Here is a 26403-nt window from a genome sequence, read left to right on the forward strand (position 1 = left end):
GATATAGTGATTTCTTTTCCTTTGAGTAGATACTCAGTAGTGGGATTGCTGGATCAAATGTTAGATCGACTTTTCATTCTTCGAGCAATTTCCATATGATTTTCCTTAGAGGCTGTACTAATTTACATTCCCACTAGCAGTATACAGATATTCCCTTTTTACCACATCCATGCCAACATCTATTGTTTTTTGACTTTTTAATAATGACTATTATGTCTTGGTTAAGGTGGTATTTCATTGTCATTTTAATTTTCATTTCCTTGATGATTAGTGATGATGAACGTTTTTTCATATGTTTCTTGGCCATTTGTATATTTTCTTTTGAGAAATGTCTACTCATGTCATTTGCCCACTTTTTAATAGAATTACTTGTTTTTTTATTGCTGATTTGTTCGAGTTTCTTGTAGATTCTGGATATTAGTCTTCTGTCAGATGAATAATTTTCAAATAATTTCTCCTGTTTTTTAGGTTGTCCGTTTACTGTGCTGATTATTTCTTTTGCTGAGCAGAAGATTTTTAGTTTAATTAGACCCCATTTATTTATTTTTGGTTTTGTTGCATTTGCTTTTGAGGTCTTAGTCATAAATTATTTGCCTAGACTGATGTGCAGAGTTTTCCAAGGATTTCTTGTATAATTTTTATGGTTTCAGGTTTTAGATCTAAGTTTTTAAAATCCATTTTGAGTTGATTTCTGTATAAGGTGAGCAATCCAGTTTTATTCTTCTGCATGTAACTATCCAATTTTCCTAGCACATTTATAGAATAGTGTGTCTTTTCCCCAGTTTAGGTTTTTGTATGCTTTGTTGACTATCACTTGATTGTAAGTATTTGGCTTTATTTATGGGTTCTCTATTCTATTTCATTGGTCTATTAGACTAATTTTATAGCAGTACCATGCTGTTTTGGTTGCTATAGCCTTGTAGTACAATTTGAAGTCAGGTAATGTGATGCCTCTAGCTTCGTTCTTTTTGCTTAGGATTTCCTTGGCCTTTTGGGTTGTTTTTTGGTTTCGAATAAATTTTAAAATTATTTTTTTCTAATTCTGTGAGAAATTGAGATGGGAAAAGTTCCCTTGTCCCCCTCACAGGGTGTGAGACACGGGGAGTGGCTCGTTTCTTCAGTGCTCTGCTGCTCAGATCTCTAGGGGAGCATACAGATGGGCAGGTTGTGGGGCTGCAACCCCATGGCAGTGTCTAGGCATGGATGTTTACAGCTCCTGAAGCCCCAGTGGGCGTGTGCTATCATGTGCTCTTTTAGCTTTGCCGTCTATAGGTGGCTTGTGTTAACGAGCTCAATTAGACCCACTGCCTTATCACAAGGACAAAGGACTTTCTGTACCCTGGGGTTCTTGCCTTGGTGTACTAGAAGAATTGAATCACGTGGGCTTGGAGAAGTAATACAAGGTTTTATTGAGTGGAATTAGCTCTCAGCAGATGGGGAAGTGAGAAAGGAGATGGTTTTCCCCTAGAGTCAGGCCACTCAGTGGCCTGGGCTCTCCTCCAACTGCCTGGGCCAAACTCTGCCTCATTCCACTGGTTGATGGCCTGCCAGCCTGCCGGTGTGCTTCTACACTGCTGCATTCCTCTCAACGTCCAGCCACCTATGTACTATGTATTCCTCCTCTAATGTGTTCCTCTCGACGTCCAGCCACCTGTGTGTCTGACTGCTAAGGTCTCCATGTTTTATAGGCACAGGATGGGGGCTTGACAGGCGTGGGTAGTCTTGGGAAATGCAACATTTGAGCAGGAAAACAAAAATGCCTGTCCTCATCTAAGTCTGTGGGGGTGGAACCCTATCCAGGGACCATGCCCTTCCCCACTTCTGTATCACTTAAAGGGATCACACCCTTCTCTACCCTGCACTTCTGTATCAAAGTGATGTTAAAATTTTTATAGGGACTGCATTGCATCTGTAGATTGCTTTAGGCAGTATGGTAATTTTCACAATATTCACTCTTCCAATCAATAAGCATGGGATGCATTTTTATTTTATTTGTGTCATCTATTATTTCTTTCAGCAGTATATTGTAGCTCTCCTTATAGAGATTTTTCACTTTGTTTAAGGATACTCCTGGGTATTTTATTTTTTCAGTTGCTATTGTAAAAGGAATTGAGTTCTTGATTTGATTATCAGCTTGGTCATTGTTGGTGTATAGCAGTGCTACTGATTTGTGTGCATTACTTTTGTAATCAGACTTTACTGAATTCACTTATCAGATGAAGGAGCCTTTTGGAGGAGTCTTTAATGTCTTCTAGGTATAAGATTATATTATCAGCAAAAAGAGGTAGTTTGACTTTTTGTCCTATTTGGATGCCCTTTATTTCTTTCTCTCACCTGGTTGCTCTGGTTAAAACTTCTAGCATTAAGTTGAATAGAAGTGATGAAAGTAGGCCAACCTTGTTCCAATTCTTAGGGGGAACGCTTACAACTTTTCTCCATTGAGTATGATGTTGGCTGTGGGTTTGTCATATGGTTTTTAATATTTTGAGGTATATTTCTTCTATGGCTAGTTTGTTGACAGTTTTTATTCTAAAGAAATGCTAGATATTATTGAATGTTTTTTTCTTATTTATTGAGATAATCATGTGATTTTTTGTTTTTAATTCTGTTTATGGGATGAATCATATTTATTTACCTGGATATGTTGAAGCATTCCTGCATCCCTGAGATGAAACCCAATTTATCGTGGAGAAATATCTTTTTGATATACTGTTGGATTAGGTTTGGTAGTATTTTTTCAGGATTTTTGCATCTATAATTCATCAGGGATATTTGTCTGTAGTTTTCATTTTTTATGCCCTTTCCTGGCTTTGGTATCAGGGTGATAATGGCTTTGTAAAATCACTTAGGGAGGATATCTAAGATTCTTCTCAATCTTTTGGAATAGTTTTACTGGAATTGATACCAATTATTCCTTGAATGTTTGGTAGAATTCAACTGTGAATCTGGAATCTGTCTAGCCCTGGGATTTTTTTTTTGTTGTTCTTGGCAGTTTTCTTTCTTTTTTTTTTTTTTAACTGTCTTAAACTATTATTTGGAAATGATTTCAAACTTACAGAAAAGTTACAAAAGTAAAATTCTACAAGGAATACCTTTTATGAATTCAGTCTCACTGATTATTATTGGTTTGTTCAGAATTTGTTTCTTCCTGATTCAAGCTGTGTGTATGCACGTTACCAGAAATTTATTCAGTTCCTCTAGATTTTCTAGTTTGCGAGCATAGAGTTGTTCATGGTAGTGTCAAATAATCCTTTGCATTACTATGTTGTTGGTTGTTATGTCCCAATTTTCATTTCTAGTTTAATTTATTCGAATCTTTTATTGTCTTTTCTTGGTTAACATAGCTAATGGTCTACCAATTTTGTTTATCTTTTCAAAGAACAATCTTTTTATTTTATTAATTTTTGGGGGGAATCAAATTCATTTAGTTCCTTTCTGATCTTCATTTCCTTTCTTTTACTAGCTTTGAATTTGGTTTGTTCTTGTTTCTCTAGTTCCTTGATGTGTTTTGTCAGGCTGTCAATTTGTGACCATTCAGATTTCTTGATGTAGGTGTTTAGTGCTATAAACCTTCCTCTTAGCCCTGCTTTTGCTGTATGCCAGAGGTTTTGATAACTTGTGTCACTGTTATCATTTATTTCAAATAATTTTTAAATTTCCATGTTGATTTCATTGTTAAGCCAAAAAATTTTCAGAAGCAGATTGTTTAAATTTTATACATTTGTATAATTTTGAGGGTTCCTGTTGGAATTGATTTCTGCTTTTATTCCACTGTGATTTGAGAAGATGCTTGGTGTGATTTTTATTTATAAAAATTTATTGAGACTTGTTTTGTGGGCTATCATATCATCTATCTTGGAAAATGTTATGTGTGGTGATAATGTATTTTCTGCAGTTCTTGGGAAAATATTCTATAAATATTTGTTAGGTCCACTTGTTCTAGGGTGCAGTTTAAGTTTAGTCCTTCTTCATTGACTTTCTGCTTCAATGATCTGTCTCTTGCTGTCAGTGGAGTGTTGAAGTCCTCCATTACTATTGCGTCACTGTCTATCTCTTTTCTTAGATCTGGTAGTAATTGTTTTATGAACCTAGGAGCTCTGGAGTTAGGTGCATATATAATTAGGATTGTAATATCTTCTTGTTGGAATTTTCCTTTTATCATTATACAACCTTCTTTGTCTTTTACTATTGTTGCTCTTAAGTCTATTTTATGTGATATAAGAATAACTACTCCTGAATGCTTTTGGTTTTCATTTACATATAGTATATTTTTCCACCCCTTTACCTTGAATCCATAAGAATTATTTTGTGTTACATGACTCTCTGGAAGATAGCAGATATTTGGTTTGTAACTTCTTATCTGTTTTGCCAACCTGTATCTTTTAAGTGGAGCATTTAGATGATTTACATTCAATGTTAATATTGAGATGTGAGGTACTATTCCAGTCTTCATGTTGACTTTTACCTAGATATTTTGTTTTCTTTATTGTGCTATTGTTTTATAGGCCCTGTGAGTTTTATGTTTACAAGAGGTTCTATTCTGGTCTATATTGAACCTCTGTTTCAAGCTTTAGAACTCCTTTTAGCATTTATTGTAGGGCTGATCTAGTATTGATGGATAACCTCAGCATTTGCTTGTCTGAAAAATACTTTATTTCTTCTTCATATATGAAAATTGTTTTTACTGAATACGAAATTCTCGGGTGACACTTATTCTGTTAAAGAAGGCTAAAGATAGGACCCCAATTGGTTCTGGTTTATAAGGTTTCTGCGAAGAGGATACAAACAAATGGAAGAACATTCCATGTTCATGGGTAGGAAGAATCAATATCGTGAAAATGGCCATACTACCCAAGGTAATTTATAGATTCAATGGCATCCCCATCAAGCTACCAATGACTTTCTTCACAGAATTGGAAAAAACTACTTTAAAGTTCATATGGAACCAAAAAAGAGCCCACATCGCCAAGTCAATCCTAAGCCAAAAGAGCAAAGCTGGAGGCATCACGCTACCTGACTTCAAACTATACTAAGAAGGCTACAGTAACCAAAACAGCATGGTACTGGTACCAAAACACAGATGTAGATCAATGGAACAGAGCAGAGCCTTCAGAAATAACACTGAATATCTACAACTATCTGATCTTTGACAAACCTGAGAAAAACAAGAAATGGGGAAAGGATTCCCTATTTAATAAATGGTGCTGGGAAAACTGGCTAGCCATATGTAGAAAGCTGAAACTGGATCCCTTCCTTACACCTTATACAAAAATTAATTCAAGATGGATTAAATACTTAAACGTTAGACATAAAACCATAAAAACCCTAGAAGAAAACCTAGGCATTACCATTCAGGACATAGGCATGGGCAAGGACTTCATGACTAAAACACCAAAAGCAATGGCAACAAAAGCCAAAATTGACAAATGGGATCTAATTAAACTCAAGAGCATCTGCACAGCAAAAGAAACTACCATCAGAGTGAACAGGCAACCTACAAAATGGGAGAAAATTTTCACAACCTACTCATCTGACAAAGGGCTAATATCCAGAATCTACAATGAACTCAAACAAATTTACAAGAAAAAACAAACAGCCCCATCAAAAAGTGGGCAAAGGACATGAACAGACACTTCTCAAAAGAAGACATTTACGCAGCCAAAAAACACATGAAAAAATGCTCACCATCACTGGCCATCAGAGAAATGCAAATCAAAACCACAATGAGATACCATCTCACACCAGTTAGAATGGCAATCATTAAAAAGTCAGGAAACAACAGGTGCTGGAGAGGATGTGGAGAAATAGGAACACTTTTACACTGTTGGGACTGTAAACTAGTTCCACCCTTGTGGAAGTCAGTGTGGCGATTCCTCGGGGATCTAGAATTAGAAATACCATTTGACCCAGCCATCCCATTACTGGGTATATACCCAAAGGACTATAAATCATGCTGCTATAAAGACACATGCACGTGTATGTTTATTGTGGCACTATTCCCAATAGCAAAGACTTGGAACCAACCCAAATGTCCAAGAATGATAGACTGGATTAAGAAAATGTGGCACATATACACCATGGAATACTATGCAGCCATAAAAAATGATGAGTTCATGTCCTTTGTAGGGACATGGATGAAATTGGAAATCATCATTCTCAGTAAACTATCGCAACGACAGAAAGCCAAGCACCGCATGTTGTCACTCACGAGTGGGAATTGAACAATGAGAACACATGGACACAGGAAGGGGAACATCACACACTGGGGCCTGTTGTGGGGTGGGGGGAGCGGGGAGGGATGGCATTAGGAGATATACCTAATGCTAAGTGACGAGTTGATGGGTGCAGCACACCAGCATGGCACATGTATACATATGTAACTAACCTGCACATTGTGCACATGTACCCTAAAACTTAAAGTATAATAATAATAATAAAAAAAAGAAGTCTGCCTTTAGACTGGTAAGTTTTTGTTTATAACTTATCTCATGCTTTTGTCTCACTGCTTTTAGAATTTTTTTCCTTCACATTGACTTTATATAGCCTGATGAATGTGTGCTTTGGTGATGTCTTTTTTGCAATTAATCTCCCATAAGTTTTTTGATCTTCTTGTATTTGCATGTGCGGATCTCTAGCAAGACCAAGAAATTTTCCCTCAATTATTCCCTCAAATATTTTTTCCAAACTTTTTGCCTTTTCTTCTCCCTCAAGAACACCTATGATTATTTGGTTTGGCCATTTTGTATAATCCCATATTTTTTGGAGACTTTATTTCATTTAATCTTTTTTTAATTTATTTTTATCTGATTGGATTAATTCAAAAGCTTTCTCTTTGAGTTCTGAAATTCCTTCTACTTGGTCTGGTCTATTGTTAAAACTTTCCACTGCATTTTGTAGATCAATAAATTGTATTTTATTTTCAGAAGTTCTGATTATTGTTTCTTTAAATTATCCATTTCATTAGAAAAATTTTCACTCATATCCTGAATTGTTTCAATAATTTTTTTATGTTGGTTTTTAACTTTCCTTTGTGTCTCCTTGAGTAACTTAATAATCAACCTTTTAAATTCTTCATCTGGTTTTTCAAAGATTTTCTTTTCACTTGGACCCAATGCTGGAGAGATAGTATGATCTCTTTCAGATGTTATAGAACCCAGTTTTTCTTTATATTGCCAGAATTATTTTTTTTGATTTCTTCTCACTTGGGTAGTCTATTTCTTCTAATTATTTTTGCATTTATTTTTTATTCCATTGGGTTTGCTTTTATAATTTTTCCCCCTTTGAGTATGTGACTTTAATGTTTATAGTTTATTGTTACCTAGCTTTGGCTCTGGGTGTTTTCAGTGGTAAAGATTCTGTGTGAGTTCCTTGGTAACAGAGAATGTTTGTGTGATGGCTTTCTGGGGTGCTGCTTCTAGTAGTGATGTGCTAGAGGTGTGAGCAAGTTCTCTGTCTCCTCTGGGGCTGGAATGGCAGAGGTCCCATAAAGCTTATCTTGTTCCCCAGTAGTTTACACTTAAAAAAAAATGTCCAGAGCATTTTTTTCACTTGGTTGAACAGTTCAGGCTTCAGGCCAGTAGGAGCAATCCACAAGGAAAAACTGGCTGTGACTAAAGCAGGTGAGTAAATGTAATACCCCAATAGTGAGAAGTCCCGTCGTTGACAGAGGTGTCTGGGAAAGTACTCAGTGAAATGCGCTGAGATCTTTTCAGTGGGAAGTGAGGGAGCCACCAGGGCTGCACTTACAGGTCAATAGGAAAGCAGTCTGCCTCCAAATCATCCCCTTGACTCAGTGTTCTGGCTATTCAGATCAGACAGGCACCTCTTTTCATACAGGAATGCTGATGTTCCAAGTAGAGAAGGATTGTGACTGTCTCCTGCAACCTGGAAGGCACTCCTCCTGTGGGGATGTAGTCACCCTGGAGTGTTTCAGAAAGTGAGTATACTGAAAGTATAATAATAATAATAATTATATATATATATAAAATAAATAATTTTAGTATTTCAAAAAAAATTAAAACAAATGTGGGTCTGTTCTGGAGCAACAAATCTTTTCTTTTTTACTATTTAATGTTCAAAATTTAAATATTTGTATATCTCCAATAAATGAAACCTGATGACTGAAAAAAAAAAAGAAAGTCTGTATACAGATGCATCTACATAGAACTCCTGTGGAGAAGCCCCACCTGTGTCTGCAGTGATGGGTGTGAAGGGAAAAGAAGTCTCCTTCTTCAGGACCCTTCATGAGTGCCGGGGCTGTCTGACTGTTGGGATAAAGCTGTAGACTTTTCCCACTGAGCCTAGCAGTGCAACTGTGTCTCTGCTGAAAGAAACTTCCCACAAGTGGAACGTTCAGGAATGCTTGGCCTGCAGTCTGTTGTTTTTTTTTTTTCTCCCATGGGGTGCTTTCTTAACATGGCACAGCCTCCCCATTTCCCCTTCCCCTAGGAGTAGCAGTCCCTGAGGGCCAAACTACTATATCTTTAAACTCCTCTGGGTCTAGCCACCCAGTGGGGCTGCCACGCTTCAGGCTGATGCCATAGAGTGTTTACAAGGAATCCAGTAATGTGACCTGTCCTCTTGTCTCCTAGCAGTGGGTCCCAGCACCAGCTATGATGGGGGTGGGAAGGGAGTGAAAGAGACTATGGAGATTTTCTTGGTTATTAATAGCATTACTATGTTGGCTTTCTCAAATGCCAGCTCTAGTAGTAATGTACTGGGCACATGGACAGACTCAAGATCTCTTGCTTAGCCAGAATGATGCAGACAATTATTATAGCTGAGGTTGCACAAAAAGTTTTCTTTTTCCTAAACACTGTGTTATTGTGCCTGCAGATGTTATAATGTGCTGTGCTGGTTGTCCACCAGCTAGGAGGTGGCACTTGCAATAGATTGCCTGCTACAGTGGTGGCAGTGGGATTTGTTCTTGTTCTATGCTACCCAGAAGAGGTATTCTGGTGTCTTAGGAAGTGGATAAGGCCATGGAGCTCCCCAAAGTCCCTGTGCTTTGTGTTATACTACCACGGCAGGAAAAGGGCAAAGTTGGTGGAGGCTGGGTCAAGCAAGTCCACACTCTGGCTCCTTACATGTGGGTGCAAGCAGCAGCTTCAATGGGAATCAGAGGGCAGTTCCCTAGTTGCTGGGGTAATATTTCAGGAAGAAACACAGCTGCCTCTGCTGCATAAAAATTTCACATGGGAAGCAGAGAATAGCAGGTGGCTGTAAGCTCCATTCAGCTCGCATGCACTTGACAAGACAGGTCTCACACAACAGTGTTCTGCTAGCAGCAGCTACTTGGGTTCCAGGCAGCCTTCACTCAGAAGTCAAAACTGCCCCAGGCCATAAGCTTTTTCACCAAGACAGAAACCATAGATTTCAAGCCACACTTCTCACAAGCTACCAAATTCCTGGACACATACACCCTCGCAAGACTGAGCCAGGAAGAAATTGAATTCCTGAACAGACCAATAATGAGCTCTGAAATGGAGGCAGTAATAAATTGCCTACCAACCAATAAAAGCCCAAGACCAGATGGATTCATGGCTGAATTATACCAAATGTACAAAGAAGAGCTGGTACCATTCCTACTGAAATTATTTTAAAAAACTGAGGAGAATGGACCCCTCCTTAATTCATTCTATGAGGCCAGCATCATCCTGATAGCAAAACCTGGGGCAGCAATACAACAAAAAAAGGAAACTTCAGGCCAATATCCTTGATGAACACCGATGCAAAAATCCTCATCAAAATACCAGCAAACTGAATTCAACAGCACATTGAAAAGCTTATTCAGATAATTGCTGGAGGTGGGGGATTCAAGATGGCCTAATAGGAACAACACCTGTGTGCAGTTCCCAGCGAGATCCATGCAGAAGGTGGGTGATTTCTGCATTTCCAACTGATGTACCCAGTTTATCTCAATGGGACTGGTTGGACAGTGGGTGCAGCCCACGGAGGGTGAGCTGAAGTCGGGTGGGGTGTTGCCTCACCTGGGAAGTGCAAGGGGTCGGGGAATTTTCTCCCCTACACAAGGGAACCCATGAGGGTCTGAGCCTGAGGAACTCCAGCACAGATACTGAGCTTGTCCCACAGTCTTCACAACCTGCAAACCAGGAGATCCCCTCCGGTGCCTACCCCACCAGGGCCCTGGGTTTCAAGCACAAAACTGGGCGGCCAATTGGGCAGTAACTGAACTAGCTGCAGGAGCTCTTTTTTTCCCCACACCCCAGTGGCACATAGAATGCCAATGAGACAGAACCATTCACTCCCCTTGAAATGGGAGCTGAAGCCAGGGAGCCAAGTGATCTGGCTTGGCGAGTCCCACCCACATGGAGCCCAGGAAACTAAAATCCACTGGCTTGAAATTCTCACTGTCAGCACAGCAGCAATCTGAGGTCCACCTGCGACATTCGAGCTTGGTGGAGGGAGGGGCATCTGCCATTGCTGAGGCTTGAATAGGCGGTTTTATGATCACAGTGTAAACAAAGCCACTGGGAAGTTCGAACTGGGCAGAGCCCACTGTAGCTGAGCAAGGATGCTGTGGCCAGACTGCCAGATTTCTCCTCTCTGGACAGGGCATATCTGTAACAAAGGCAGCAGCCCCAGTCAGGGGCTTATAGCAGACATAAAAGTTCCTGCCTGATGGCTCTGAAGAGTACAGTGGACCTCCCAGCACAGTGTTCGTGCTTTGCTAAGGGTCAGACGGCCTCCACAAGTGAGTCCCTGACCTCCGTGTATACTGACTAGGAGACACCTCCAAGTAGGGGCCAACAGACACCTCTTACAGGAGAACTCTGGCTGGCATCTGGAAGGTGTACCTCTGGGTCAAAGCTTCCAGAGGAAAGAACAGACAGCAATCTTTGCTGCTCTGCAGCCTCCACTGGTGATACCCAGGGAAACAGGGTCGGGAGTGGACCTCCAGCAAACTCCAGCTGACTGGCAGCAGAGGGGCCTGACTGTTAGAAGGAAAATAAACAAACAGAAAGGAATAGCACATCCACTCAAATACCCCATCTGAAGTTCACCAACATCAAAGACCAAAGGTAGATAAATCCACAAAGATAGGAAAGGAAAAAAAAAAAGGCGCTAAAAGGATAGAAATACCAAAATCCAGAATGCCTCTCTTCCTCCAAAGGATCACAACTCTTCACCAGCAAGGGAACAAAACTGGACAGAGAATGCATTTGATGAACCGACAGAAGTAGCCTTCAGAAGGTGGGTAATAACAAACTCCCCTGAGCTAAAGGAGCATGTTCTAACCCAATGCAAGGAAGCTAAGAACCTTGAAAAAAGGTTAGCCTAATTGCTAACTAGAATAACTAATGTAGAGAAGAACATATATGATCTGATGGAGCTGAAAAACACAGCATGAGAACTTCGTGAAGAATATACAAGTATCAATAGCTGAATAGATCAAGCAGAAGAAAGGATATCAGTGATTGAAGACCAACTTAATGAAATACAAGATCAGAGAAAAAAAAAGAATAAAAAGAAAGAACAAAGACTCCAAGAAATCTGGGACTATGTGAAAAGACCAAACCTATGTTTGATTGGTGTACCTGAAAGTGATGGGGAGAATGGAACCAAGTTGGAAAATACTCTTCAGGATATTATCCAGGAGAACTTCCCCAACCTAGAAAGACAGGACAACATTCAAATTCAGGAAATGCAGAGAACACCACAAAGATACTTCTAGAGAAGAGCAACCCCAAGACACATAATCGTCAGATTCACCAAGGTTGAAATGAAGGAAAAAATGTTAAGGGCAGCCAGAGAAAAAAGTCAGGTTACCCACAAAGGGAAGCCAATCAGACTAACAGCAGATGTCTCTGCAGAAACCCTACAAGTCAGAAGAGAGTGGGTGCCAATATTTGGTGTTCTCAAAGAAAAGAATTTTCAACCCAGAATTTCATATCTAGCCAAACTAAGCTTCATAAGTGAAGAAGAAATAAAATCCTTTACAGGCAAGCAAATGATGAGGGGTTTTGTCACCACCAGATCTGCCTTACAGAGCTCCTGAAGTGAGCACTAAACATGGAAAGGAAAAACAGGTACCAGCGACTACAAAAACATACCAAATTGTAAAGAACGTCAACACTATGAAGAAACTGCATTAACTAACCAACATCCAGCAAAACAACCAGCTAGAATCATAATGACAGGATCAAATTCACACATTACAATATTAACCTTAAATGGAAACAGGCTAAATGCCCCAATTAAGTGACACAGACTGGCAAATTGGATAAAGAGTCAAGACACCTCAGTGTGCTGTATTCAGAAGATCTATCTCATGTGCAAAGACACACATAGGCTTAAAATAAAGGGATGGAGGGATACTTATCAAGTGAATGGAAAGGAAAAAAGGGTGTGAGTTGCAGTCCTAATCTCTGATAAAACAGACTTTAATCCAACAAAGGTCAAAAGAGACAAAGAAGGGCATTACATTTTGGTAAAGGGATCAATGCAGCAATGAGAGCTAACTATCCTAAATATATATGCACCCAATACAGGAGCACACATATTCATAAAGCAAGTTTTTAGAGACCTAGAAAGAGACTTAGACTCCCACACAATAATAATGGGAGAATTTCACACTCCACTGTCAATATTAGACAGATCAAGGAGACAGAAAATTAACAGTGATATTCAAGACTTGAACTCAGCTCTGGAGCAAGCCGACCTAATAGACTTCTACAGAACTCTCCACCCCAAATCAACAGAATATATATTCCTCTCAGCACCACATAGCACTTATTTTAAAATTGACCACATAATTGGAAGTAAAACACTTCTCAGCAAATGCAAAAGAATGGAAATCATAACGAACTGTATCTCAGACCAGAGTGCAATCAAATTAGAACTCAGGATAAAGAAACTCACTGAAAACCTCACAACTACATGGAAACTGAACAACCTGCTTCTGAATGACTACTGGGTAAATAATGAAATAAAGGCAGGAATAAAGACGTTCTTTGAAACCAGTAAGAATAAAGACACAACATACCAGAATCTCTGGACACATTTAAGGCAGTGTTTAGAGGGAAATTTATAGCACTAAATGCACACAAGAGAAAGCAGGAAAAATCTAAAATTGATGCCCTAACATCAAAATTAAAAGAACTAGAGAAGCAGCAGCAAACGAATCTAAAAGCCAGCAGAAGACATGAAATAACTAAGAGCAGAGCAGAACTGAAAGAGATAGAGACACAAACAACCCTCCAAAAAATCAATGAATTCAGGAGTTGTTTTTTTAGAAAAATCAACAAAATAGACTGCTAGCCAGACTAATAAAGAAGAAAAGAGAGAAGAATCAAGTAGACAAAATAAAAAATGATATAGGGGATATCACGACTGATCCCACAGAAATAAAAACTACCATTAGAGAATACAATAAACACCTCTAGCAAATAAACTAGAAAATCTAGAAGAAATGGATAAATTCCTGGACACATACACCCTCACAAATCTAAATCAGAAAGAAGTTGAATCCCTGAATAGACCAATAACAAGTTCTGAAATTGAGGCAGTAATTAATAGCCTACCAACCAAAACAGTGCAGGACCAGACAGATTCACAGCCGAATTCTACCAGGCGAACAAAGAGGAGCTGCTACCATTCCTTTTGAAACTATCCCAATCAATAGAAAAAGAGGGCATCCTCCCTAACTCATTTCATGAGGCCAGAATCATTCTGATACCAAAACCTGGCAGAGACACAACAAAAAGAGAAAACTTCAGGCCAATATTCCTGATAAATATTGATGTGAAAATCCTCAATAAAATACTGGCAAACTGAATCCAGTAGCACATCAAAAAGCTTATCCACTATGATCAAGTTGGCTTCATACCTGGGATGCAGAGCTGGTTCAACATATGCAAATCAATAAACGCAATCCATCACAAAAACAGAACAAATGAGAAAAACCACATGATTATCTCAATAGACACAGAACAAAAGGCCTTGGATAAAAATCAACGCCCCTTCCTGCTAAAAACTCTCAATAAACTAGGTATCGATGGAACATATCTCAAAATAATAAGAGCTATTTATGACAGACCCACAGCCAATATCATACTGAATGGGAAAAAACTGGAAGCATTTCCTTTGAAAACTGGCACAAGACAAGGATGCCCTCTCTCATCACTCCTATTCAATATAGTATTGGAAGTTCTGGCCAGGGTAATCAGGCAAGAGAAAGCAATAAAGTGTGTTCAAATATGAAGAGAGGAAGTCAAATTGTCTGTGTTTGCAGATTACATGATTGTATATTTAGAAAACCCCATCATCTCAGTCCAAAATCTCCTTAAGCTGATAAGCAACTTCAGCAAAGTTTCAGGATACAAAATCAATGTGCAGAAATCACAAGCATTCTTATACACCAATAACAGACAGAGAGCCAAATCATGAGTGAAGTCCCATTCACAATTACTACTAAGAGAATAAAATACCTAGGAATTGAACTTACAAGGGATGTGAAGGACCTCTTCAAGGAGAACTACAAACCACTGCTCAATGAAATAAAAGAGGAGAGAAACAAACTTTTACATTTATCTCTTCATTGCTGAACATAATTGTCAAGATTTCAAAATGTCCAGACGTGGAAAGCAAGGTGGAAAGGCCTGAGCCAAGGCTAAGACTTGCTCTTCTAGGGTTGGGCTCCAGTTCCCCGTGGGTCGAGTAGCTCCTGACAGAAGCAAAAAACATGGAAAAAGACAACCAGTACCAGCCACTGCAAAAACATGCCAAATTGTAAAGACCATCGATGCTATGAAGAAACTGAATCAATTAACAGTTAAAATAACCAGCTGACATCATAATGACAGGATCAAATTCACACATAACAATATTGACCTTAAATGTAAATGGGCTTAAAGCCCCAGTTAAAAGACAAAGACTGGCAAATTGGATAAAGAGTCAAGACCTGTTAGTGTGCTGTATTCAGGAGACCCATCTCACGTGCAGGGACACACATAGGCTCAAAATAAAGGGATGGAGGAAAATCTACCAAGTAAAAGTAAAGCAAAAAAAAGCAGGGGTTGCAATGCTAGTCTCTGATAAAACAGACTTTAAACCAACAAAGATCAAAAGAGACAAAGAAGGCCATTACATAATGGTAAAGGGATCAATTCAACAAGAAGATCTAACTATCCTAAATATCTATGCACACAATACAGGAGCACCCAGATTCATAAAGCAAGTCCTTAGAGACCTACAAAGAGACTTAGACTCCCACACAATAATAATGGAAGACTTTAACACCCCACTGTCGATATCAGATCAATGAGACAGAAGGTTAACAAGAATATCCAGGAATTGAACTCACCTCTGCACCCAGTGGACCTAATAGACATCTACAGAACTCTCCACCCCAAATCAACAGAATATACATTCTACTCAGCACCACATCACACTTATTCTAAAAATGACCACATAATTGGAAGTAAAGCACTCCTTAGCAAATGTAAAAGAACAGAAATCATAACAATCTGTCTCTCAGACCACAGTGCAATCAAACTAGAACTCAGGATTAAGAAACTCACTCAAAACCACACAACTACATGGAAACTGAACAACCCGCTCCTGTATGACTACTGAGTAAATAACAAAATAAAGGCAGAAATAAAGATGTTCTTTGAAACCAACAAGAACAAAGACTCAACATACCAGAATCTTTGTGACACATTTAAAGCAGTGTGTAGAGGGAAATTTATAGCACTAATTGCCCACAAGAGAAAGCAGAAAAGATCTAAAATCAGCACCCTAACACCACAGTTAAAAGAACTAGAGAAGCAAGAGCAAACAAATTCAAAAGCTACCAGAAGGGAAGAAATAACTAAGATCAGAGCAGAACTGAAGGAGATGGAGACACAAAAAACCCTTCAAAAAAATCAATGAATCCAGGAGCTGGGTTTTTGAAAAGATCAACAAAATTGACAGACTGCTAGCAAGACTAATATAGAAGAAAAAAGAGAAGAATCAAATAGACACAATAAAAAATAATAAAGGGGATATCACCACCAATCCCACAGAAATACAAACTACCATTAGAGAATACTATAAACACCTGTAAACAAATAAACTAGAAAATCTAGAAGAAATTGATGAATTCCTGAACACATATACCCTCCCAAGACAAAACGAGGAAAAAGTTCAATCTCTGAATAGACTAATAACAGGCTCTGAAATTGAGTCAATAATTAATAGTTTACCAAACAAAAAAAGTCCAGGATCAGATGCATTCACAGCCGAATTCTACCAGAGGTACAAAGAGGAGCTGGTACCATTCCTTCTGAAACTATTCCAATCAATAGAAAAAGAGAGAATCCTCCCTATCTCATTTTATATGGCCAGCATTATCCTGATACCAAAACCTGGCAGAGACACAACAAAAAAAGAGAATTTTAGACCAATATTCCTGATGAACATCTTTGGGAATATCCTCAATAAAATACTGGCAAACCAATTCCAGCAGCACATCAAAAAGCTTATCCACCATGATCAAGTTGGCTTCATCCCTGGGATGCAAGGCTGGTTCAACATATGCAAATCAATAAATGTGACCCATCACATAAACACAACCAATGAGAAAAACCACATGATTATCTCAATAGTTGCAGAAAAGGCCTTCGACAAAATTCAACAGCCTTCATGCTAAAACTCTCAATAAACTGGGTATTAATGGAATGTATCTCAAAATAATAGGATCTATTTATGACAAACCCACAGCCAATATCATACCGAATGGGCAAACCTGGAAGCATTCCCTTTGTAAATCAGCACAATACAAGGATGCCCTCTCTCACCACTCCTATTCAACATGATGTTGGACGTTCTGGCCAGGGCAATCAGGCAAGAGAAAGAAATAAAGGGTATTTAATTAGGAAAAGAGGAAGTCAAATTGTCTGTGTTTGCAGATGATATGATTGTATATTTAGAAAACCCCATTGTCTCAGCCCAAAATCTCCTTAAGCTGATAAGCAACTTCAGCAAAATCTCAGGATACAAAATAAATGTGTAAAAATCACAAGCATTCCTATACACCAAGAACAGACAAACACAGAAACAAATCAAGAGTGAATTCCCATTCACAATTGCTACAAAGAGAATAAAATACCTGGCAATCCAACTTACAAGGGATGTGAAGGACCTTTTCAAGGAGAACTACAAACCACTGCTCAAGGAAATAAAACTGGAACAAAACAAATGGAAGAACATTCCGTGCTCATGGATAGGAAGAATCAATATCATGAAGATGGCCATACTGCCCAAGATGATTTATAGATTTAATGCTATCCCCATCAAGCTCCCAATGACTTTCTTCACAGAATTGGAAAACAACTACTTAGTTTCCTATGGAACCAAAAAAGAGCCCTCATTGCCATGATAATCCTAAGCAAAAACAGCAAAGCTGGAGGCATCACACTACCTGATTTCAAACTATACTACAAGGCTAGAGCATCCAAAACAGCATGGTACTGGTACCAAAGAAGATATATAGACCAATGGAACAGAACAGAACAGAGGCCTCAGAAATAACACCACACATCTACAGCCATCTGATCTTTGACAAACCTGACAATAACAAGAAATGGGGAAAGGATTCCGTATTTAATAAATGGTGTTGGTAAAACTGGCTAGCCATATGTAGAAAGCTGAAACTGGATCCCTTCCTTACACCTTATAGAAGAATTAATTCAAGATGGATTAAAGATTTAAATGCTAGACCTAAAACCATAAAAACCCTAGAAGAAAAAACCTAGGCAATACCATTCAGGATAGAGGCATGGGCAAGGACTTCATGACTAAAACACCAAAAGCAATGGCAACAAAAGCCAAAATTGACAAATTGCATCTATTAAAACTAAAGAGTTTCTGCACAGCAAAATAATAATAATAATAATAAAAGAAAAACCTATCATCAAAATGAACTGGCAGCCTACAGAATGAGAGAAAAATTTTTGCAATCTATCCCCCTGACAAAGGCCTAATTGAATGTACAAAGAACTTAAAGAAATTTACAGGAAAAAAACAAAAAAACACATCAAAATTTGGGCAAAGTATATGAACAGATACTTCTCAAAAGTAGACATTTATGCAGCTAAGAGGCATATGAAAAAATGCTTATCATCACTGGTCATTAGAGAAATGCAAATCAAAACCACAATGAGATACCATCTCACTCCAGTTAGAATAGCGATCATTAAAAAGTCAGGAAACAACAGATGCTGGAGAGGTGTGGAAAAATAGGAATGCTTTTACACTGTTAGGGGAGTGTAAATTAGTTCAACCATTGTGGAAGACAGTGTGGCAATTGCTCAAGGATCTAGAACTGGAAATACCATTTGTCTCAGCAATCCCATTACTGGGCATATACCCAAAGGATTATAAATCATTCTGTGATAAAGACACATGCACACGTATGTTTATTGTGGCACTATTCACAATAGCAAAGACTTGGAACCAACCCAAATGTCCATCAATGATAGACTGGATTAAGAAAATGTGGCACATATACACCATGGAATGCTATGCAGCCTTAAAAAAGGATGAGTTCATGTCCTTTGCAGGGACATGGATGAAGCCAGAAACCATAATTCTCAGCAAACTATCACAAGAGCAGAAAACCAGACACTGCATGCTCTCACTCATAAGTGGGAGTTGAACAATGAGAACACATGGACACAGGGAAGGGAACATCACACACTGGTGCCTGTTGGGGACTGGGGGGCTAGGTGAGGGATAACATTAGGAGAAATACCTAATGTAGGTGACGGGTTGATGGGTGCAGCAAACCACCAAGGCACGTGTATACCTATGTAACAAAACACATTCTGCACATGTAACCCCATACTTAAAGGATAATAATAATAAAAAAGAACCACAACAAAAAAAGAAAAGCTTATTTACCATAATCAAGTGGGCTTTAATGCTGGGATGCGAGTTTGGTTCAACATATGCAAATCAATAAATATGATTCATCACATAAACAGAACTAAAGACAAAAACCACGTAATTATCTCGATAGATGGAGAACAGGCTTTCAGTACAATTAAACATTCCTTCATGTTAAAAGTTCTCAACAAACAAGATTTTGAAGGAACATACTTCAAAATAATGAGAGTCACTTATGACAAACTCACAGCCAACATCATCCTGAATGGGCAAAAACTGGAAGCATTTCCCATGAGAGCTGGCACAAGACATTGTTTCCCTCTCTGACCACTCCTATTTTACATAGTATTGGGAGTTCTAGCCAGGTCAGTCAGGCAAGAGAATAAATTAACAGCATCCAAATAGATAGCAAGGAAGTTAATCTATAAAATATTGCTGAAAGAAATTAAAGATAGCTAAATAATTGAGGGCTTATGTATGCATGTGTATATGTATATATCATATTCATGATTGGAAGACCCCACTTTGAAAAAATGTCAGCTGTCCCCAAATTGGTCTATAGATTCAATGGAATCCTAATAAAAATCTAAGCAGATCTTTTTTTTTCTGTACTCTGATTATAACATTTACACAGATATGCTAAGAATCTGAAATATCAAAAAACAGTCTTTAATAGAAGAAAGAATGACTGGGCTTTCACTTTTTTCACCTTTTGACTTTAATTTAAAAAAACCTTATCATCAAGCAAAAAAAATCCAATTAGAAAATGAACAGAAGACATGAAAAGATTTTTCACCAAAATGAATATATAGATGTCATATAAGCTTATGAAACTGTTTTAGGCCCTAGGGAAATGCAAATTTAAACTATGTTAAGCTATCACTTTACACCTATTAGAATGGCTAAAATTAAAAAAAAATGGTGACTGTAAGAAATGCTGCTGAGCATGCAGTGAAACTGGATGACATATATTGCTGGTGGCATAAAATGGCATAGCCACCTTACAAGATTATTTGGAAGCTTCAAAAAAAAAAAAAAAAAAAAACTAGAAATGCATCTACCATATGACCCAGCAATTGCACTCTTAGGTATTTATCTTAGAGAAATCAATACCTTTGTTAACACAAAAAGTTGTACATGAATGTTTACAGCAGCTTTATTCATAATAACCAAAAGATGTAAATGAATAAAAACCTTACAGATATCCTTCAATAGTGAAAAGGTTAAACAAACCATGGCACATCCATGTAATGGAATACTAGGTAACAATGAAAAATAAATGATTATTGATACACATACAACCTGGATGAATCTCCAGTGATTGTGCAGAGTGAAAGAAACAAACCCCAATTGGTTACAATACTGCACGATTTGTTTTATTTGACAATCTTGAAATGAAATCATACAAATGGAGAACAGATTGGTGGTAGCCATGGAATAATGAGGGGATTGGATAGGGGTGTGGACATAAAAGGACAACATGAGAGATCTGTGTTGTGAAGAAAAGTGTTCTATGTTAAGTCCAGTATTCTCATTATGACATTGTACTTATTTGGAGGATGTTACCATTGGGGGAAAATGAGTAAAGGGCACCTGGAATCTCTCTGTATTATTTCTTACAGCTTCTTGTAAATCTACAATTATCTTAAAATAAAAAGTTTAATTAAAATGATGTATGCAAAATAAGCTTATTTGGTGGTGGACATGGTCAAAAGTTTACCATTTCCTATTTACTCACCCATTGTGTTACACTTATTAAGACACACCCACTTTTGCCTACTTTAAGCACAAGTTTATAGTTACTAAGACATACATTTGTTTTTATATTAGTTAATATTTGGGAATGGGTAACAAGAAATTTGATTTACATAGTTGTATATGTGCATGTGTGCATCCTCAGGTATAAATTCATATTTTCATTATGAGTATATGTATTTTTATGTGTTTTTTAAATGTTTATTTTAGGTTTAGTGGTACATGTATAGGTTTGATATATTGGTAAATTGCATGTCATGGAGGTTTGGTGTGCAGATTATTTTGCCATCCAGGTAATTTGCATAGTACTAGTCAGGTAATTTTTTGGTCCTCAGCCTCCTCTCTCCCTCCACCTTCAAGTAGGCTGTGGTGTCTGTTTTTCCCTTCTTTGTGGCCGTATGTCCACATTGTTTAGCTCCCACTCATAAGTGAGAACATGCAGTATTTGGTTTTCTGTTCCTGTGATAGTTTACTTAGGATAAGGGCCTCCAGCTCCATCCTTGTTTCTCCAAGGGACATTATCTCATTCCTGTTTATGGCTGTGTAGTATTCCATGGTGTATATGTACCACATTTTTGTTATCCAGTCTAATGTTGATGGACATTTCGGTTGATTACATGTCTTTGTTATTGTGAATAGGGCTGCAAAGAACATACAGATGCAAGTGTTTTTGTGGTCAAACAATTTATATTCCTTTGTGTGTATACCCAGTAATGAGATTACTTGGTCAAATGGTAATTCTTCTTTCAGTTCTTTGAGAAATAAACAAAATGCCTTCCACAATGGTTGAACTAATTTATATCGCCTATAGCAGTGTATAAGCTTTCCCTTTTCTGTACAACCTCACCAGCATGTGTTAGTTTTTTGACATTTTAATAATAGCCATTCTGACTATGTGAGATGGTATCTCATCGTGGTTTTGATTTACATTTCTCTGACGATTAGTGATGATGAGCATTTTTTTAATGTTTTTTGGCCACTTGTATGTCTTCTTTTCAGAAGTGTCTGTTTATGTTTCTTGCTCACTTTTTAATGGGGTTATTTGTTTATTGCTTGTTAAGTTTCTTAGAGATGGTGGATATTAGATCTTTGTTTGATGTTTGTGAATATTTTCCCCCATTCTGTAGGTTGTCTGTTTACTCTGTTGATGGTTTCATTCTTTCTGTGTGGGTTGATGTTCCTTCAACTGTAGTGTAATATGAGTATAATCAGTTGACTTCTTTTCTGAATGTTTTCAGCAGTCTAAGCATTTTTGCAGGATCTTTATTTGTAGCTTAGTTCTTGTCCTTGGTTTCACTGGGGGATATATTAACAGTATTTTCGGTGTTGAAATTTGGTTGTAATCCACTAGATGGTGCTTAAGTGTAATGGCTAATAGGTACGCTCTTGCTTAGCCATGTGGCTCCCCTGTATTTCCTCATGATTGCCATCAAATTTTCTCTTACTGTTCTGAAATTGTAGGCTCCTCTCCCACTAAAGTGCTGTCTGTAGACCTCTGTTTGGCATTTGCGAGCTGTACGGCACAACCTTGTGGTGAGCTCATCTTTATTTTCCTTCCCCACTTTGGAGGCAGCAGGGGACAAGACCTTGGCAGTGGCTATGGCAGAGGGTCTTTCCTGTGTCTTTTGGTGCTCCACCCTAGAGAAATGCAGAGCGGATACCAACTGGTGCAATCAGTCCAGGGTGGGGCAGCTGTGTTTTTGGCCCAAGCCATGGGGACCTGCCTGGTGATGGGAAGGGGATTGCGGAGGGAACAGACCAGCCTCTTCTCCTTATGGTGGCTGTGGCTTGCTGAAGGTGTGATTAAAGCACTCTGCGTCTTTGCTTCTTTCCCAGTCTGAGGGCAGCAAGGGCACTACCATTGCAGTGGCAGGGGCAGAAAGGCTTTTGGTTGTCTCTGGGAGCTCCATCTCAGAAAAAACACAGAGTCAGTGCTACTGGGGATGTTCAGCCAGGGGGTGAGGCAACTGTGCTGCTGGCCTGAGGTGGGGACCCCGCTTGGGGAAGAGTGGGGGTTCGAGGGATAACAGGGAGGAGAGAGTGGGCTCTTCTTTGTATGGTGACTGTGTCTTGCTAGAAATGTGAGTAAAGCCCTCAGGATCTTCATTTCTTCTCCAGCCTGAGGGCAGCAGGGGAAGAACCACTGCAATGGCAGTGGCAGAGGGGCTGTCAGTTGCCTCTGGGAGCCCCTCCCCAGGGAAATACAAAGCCACTAGCAGAGGGAATGCTCAGCCAAGGGTGAGACGTCTGTGTAGACCCAGGCTTGGGGCCCTGCTTGGTGAAGAGTGTGGGGTGGGAGCCTACATGGAAGAGAGACTGGGCTCCTCTCTGTATGGTGGCTGCAGCGTGCTGGAGGCTCCAGTGTAGCAACTCGACCTTTTGTTTTATTCCCTGGCCTGAGTGCAGCAGAGCAGTACCACTGCAGCTGCAATGGCAGAGAAGCTGTGGGTTGTCTCTGGGATTTCCTCCTCAGAAACGCAGAACTGCTACCGAGTAAAGTGTTTATGTGGAAGCAGAGTGATTGTGCTTGGGGCCCAGGTCAAGAGGCACTGCTCAGTGAAGAGTAGCGGAGGTGGGGACACACGTGAAAACAGTCTAGCCGCTTTTCCTTTAAGGTGACTGCACTGTGCTGTGGGTTCGCGTCAGTCCCCAACTTCTATACTACCTCCAGAGCCTGATGAGAACATGAGCGTGGAAAAACGTCAGCTTGCCTGCTCCCTCTGGGAGCTCTGTCCCAGGGAAGTGCAGAGCTGCTTCCAGCCTGAGAACTCAGGCAGGGCTGGGGTAGCCTTGTTAGTGTCCCAAGCTAATGGGCCTTATCCTGCGGCGTGCCTGGGAAGAAAGCCTGCAATCTGTTCCTACTCTGCCCTGTGGATTCAGCCCCTTTCCTGAGGGCCTGCGGGGGAACCTGGCCTGCCCTGTTGCTGGAGCTGCAGCCACTGGTGCCAGGGTCGCCGGGGATTCATGGATCCTGGGACTCCATGCATGCCCCAGCGGTGGCTTTGCCCACACTCCACGTAGCTCTCCGTGTCAGTCTGGAGTCCCCAGTGCAGCATAGTGGTGGGAGTCACGGGGAATTTCCTGAGCTCACGGTGCAAAGGTCCATGTCAGAAGTGTGGGTCCCCGGGGACTCTCACTCACTCACCAGTTGGGTGGGCAGCGTCTCTTCTCCATGGGTTGCGCTGTTTCCCCAATGAAGCCCAAAGTGTCCACTTGGATGTTCTGGTTGAAGAGGTAGTGTCCACATCCGACTCTTCTCTCTCAGAGCAGCTGCACACTAGCTGCTTCTAGTCAGCCATCTTGGTCCCCTTCTAGGTATGTTTATTGATATGGGTGTCTATTTTCATATGCATGTATAGTTGTGTTCATCTATGTGGGTTGTAGTGGGTTGAGTGCTTTGCACATCTGTGTGAGAGGGCATACTGTCAGGAGTTATCAAACAAATTATGATGGCTCTATTCATTCATCTATGAATTAAATCAACATTATTTGAGCACCTATTCTGTTCTAGGCTCTGGTGGTATAGAGAAGACTAAGACAGAATCCTTGCCTTAGGAAATTTCCATGCTTTTGGGGAGGGGAATATTTAATTACAGTGCAGTGTATTGAGTACAATGATAGGGTAAAATGATAGGGTAAAATACACTGTGGTGTAGAAAATAAAAAGGAAGTGAATCTAATCAGACTAGGATTCCAGTAGTCAGAAAAAGCTTCCTAAAAATTGATGTCTGAGTTAAATCTTGAGATTTGATTAGTTGTGTATGTTTCAGAGGGGCAGCAAGAGGGAGACTGAAAGTGGATACCAGATATAGGACTATTATACAGTATATGTAGTTAAGGGCAGCGTCTTCAAGGTGTAGAGAATGTGCAAGCACCTCTGGGAGTAGACAGGTGATACGTTGGAGTGAGGAAGATACTAGGATTTTAATAAATTCTATCCTTCAGTTATATTTTTTTGTTTTACAATATACATTTTACATGAATCTAGTAGCATATAATCTTAATATTTGTGTTAGCACAGTACAATATAGTGAATAAGTAAATAAATACAAATAAAAAGCAGTTGCAATTTGGAGACCACTGTTTTAGGAAATTTCAAGTAGTTTGATATAGTTGGAGCAAGGGTGTGTGTGTGTGTGTGTGTGAAAAAATGGCAGGAGGTAAATCCAAGTGTGTGTGTGTGTGTGTGTGTGTGTGTGTGAAGAAATGGCAGGAGGTAAATCCAAGGGAGCCAGCAATCATCATGCCTTCAATCACCATGACTCCATACTAGAATCTATCTGCCCATTAGAAAAATTTCTGCAAATAAAATGACAAAAGAGGGACAATATAGGTGAATTGTTAATTAACAGTTGAGAAAATACACTGAAGACAATAACACAAAGGTAAAATTTCATAGACTTGTTTGCATAAACATTTAAAATGTCTTTGTTTAAACATAACTTTCAATGATAGAAAATCAACATATAAGGCATATACTAGCAAAATGAAAACGCTTTCTATATTAAAAACTCTTAAAAATTAGCTTTAAAAAGATAAAACCTCCAAAAATATGTAAAGTATTATGAATCAATAAAAATAGAAATTTTAGAAAGCTGTAGAAGCTCAAAAGTCAATAGAAAAATGTGTGGTAGACATGAATAGGCAATATACAATAAAACAGATATAAATGGCCTATAAGCATATGAAAAACGTGTTCATTATTACTCTAAATCAAATAAATATAAAAAAATGAAGATCACATTTTACCTATGAAATTGGTAAAGAGGATAATAAATAGTTTCATGAGGGTATGAAAGACAGGCCAAATACATACAATATGAATAGGAGCATAAATTACTTTACCAGAAAAAAATAAAATTGAATTTTAGTGAGTGATTTTGAAAGAGGGCGGATTGAAGTCAGCATAGTACCAATTGGGCGAGTACTACATAATAATAGCAGTGATAATAATAATAGTGTCAATGATAATGGAGAGTAGAGAACAGGTTGCAGACATAGTAAGAATGTAAGATCTATAGTGTTAACTGAGGTTTAGGAAGATGTCAAGGATAACTCATGAGAATCCACCTTTGATTTTTAAATAGATGGTGATTTACATAAATGCTCCCTGACTGACTTTATTAAACAGATCACGTGCACACACACACACACAGTTATCACATAGTATTTCACTTTTGTTTTTTCCTTTTTGAGACAAAAGGTGATTTCTCCTGTCTCTTTTATTTATACTCAGAAAAATGGACAGTGTCCATTTCTTTGCCCAGTGCAAATGAATATAAACCACTATGATGTACTAGAAAGGAACTGTCAAAAGCTTTATACACATACTTTGGTACTGGCTAAAGGCAGACAATTACACCAATGAAACAGAATGCAGCACAGGTAAAAACTCTTGCATATACAGTCAAATGAAAAGTTATTTTTACACCATTTATTGCAGCATTATTCACAAAAGCCAACAGGTGAAAGCAACCCAAACTTCCCTCACCAAAAGAATGGATAAATATAATTTGGAATATAAAAATGTCAGAATAAGGTTGGGCACAGTGGCTCATGCCTGTAATCCCAGCACTTTGGGAGGCCAGGGCAGGAGGATCACCTGAGGTCAGGAGCTCAAGACCAGCCTGGCCAACATGGCAAAACCCTGTCTCTACTAAAAATACAAAAATTAGCTGGGTGTGGTGGTGGGTGCTTATAATCCCAGCTACTTGGAAGGCTGAGGCAGGAGAATCACTTGAACCCGAGAGGCAA

General features: G+C 39.0%; 1 protein-coding gene across 6 annotated transcripts in view; it reads left to right on the plus strand.

The window, feature by feature from the left end:
• The window catches only part of FAAH2 (fatty acid amide hydrolase 2), a 283151-nt gene that overhangs the window by 43592 nt on the left and 213156 nt on the right, over positions 1-26403 (plus strand). For 2 of the 6 annotated variants that reach the window (XM_054544652.2, XM_054544651.2), the window contains exon 2: positions 7837-7936. The exons of the other annotated variants lie outside the window; for them this stretch is intronic. The gene's annotated coding sequence lies outside the window, so the exon portion shown is untranslated. The remainder of the gene's footprint in view (positions 1-7836; positions 7937-26403) is intronic. 6 annotated transcript variants of the gene reach the window in all.

Source organism: Pongo abelii, chromosome X (genome assembly GCF_028885655.2).
Source record: "Pongo abelii isolate AG06213 chromosome X, NHGRI_mPonAbe1-v2.0_pri, whole genome shotgun sequence".
Taxonomy (NCBI): Eukaryota; Metazoa; Chordata; class Mammalia; order Primates; family Hominidae; genus Pongo; species Pongo abelii.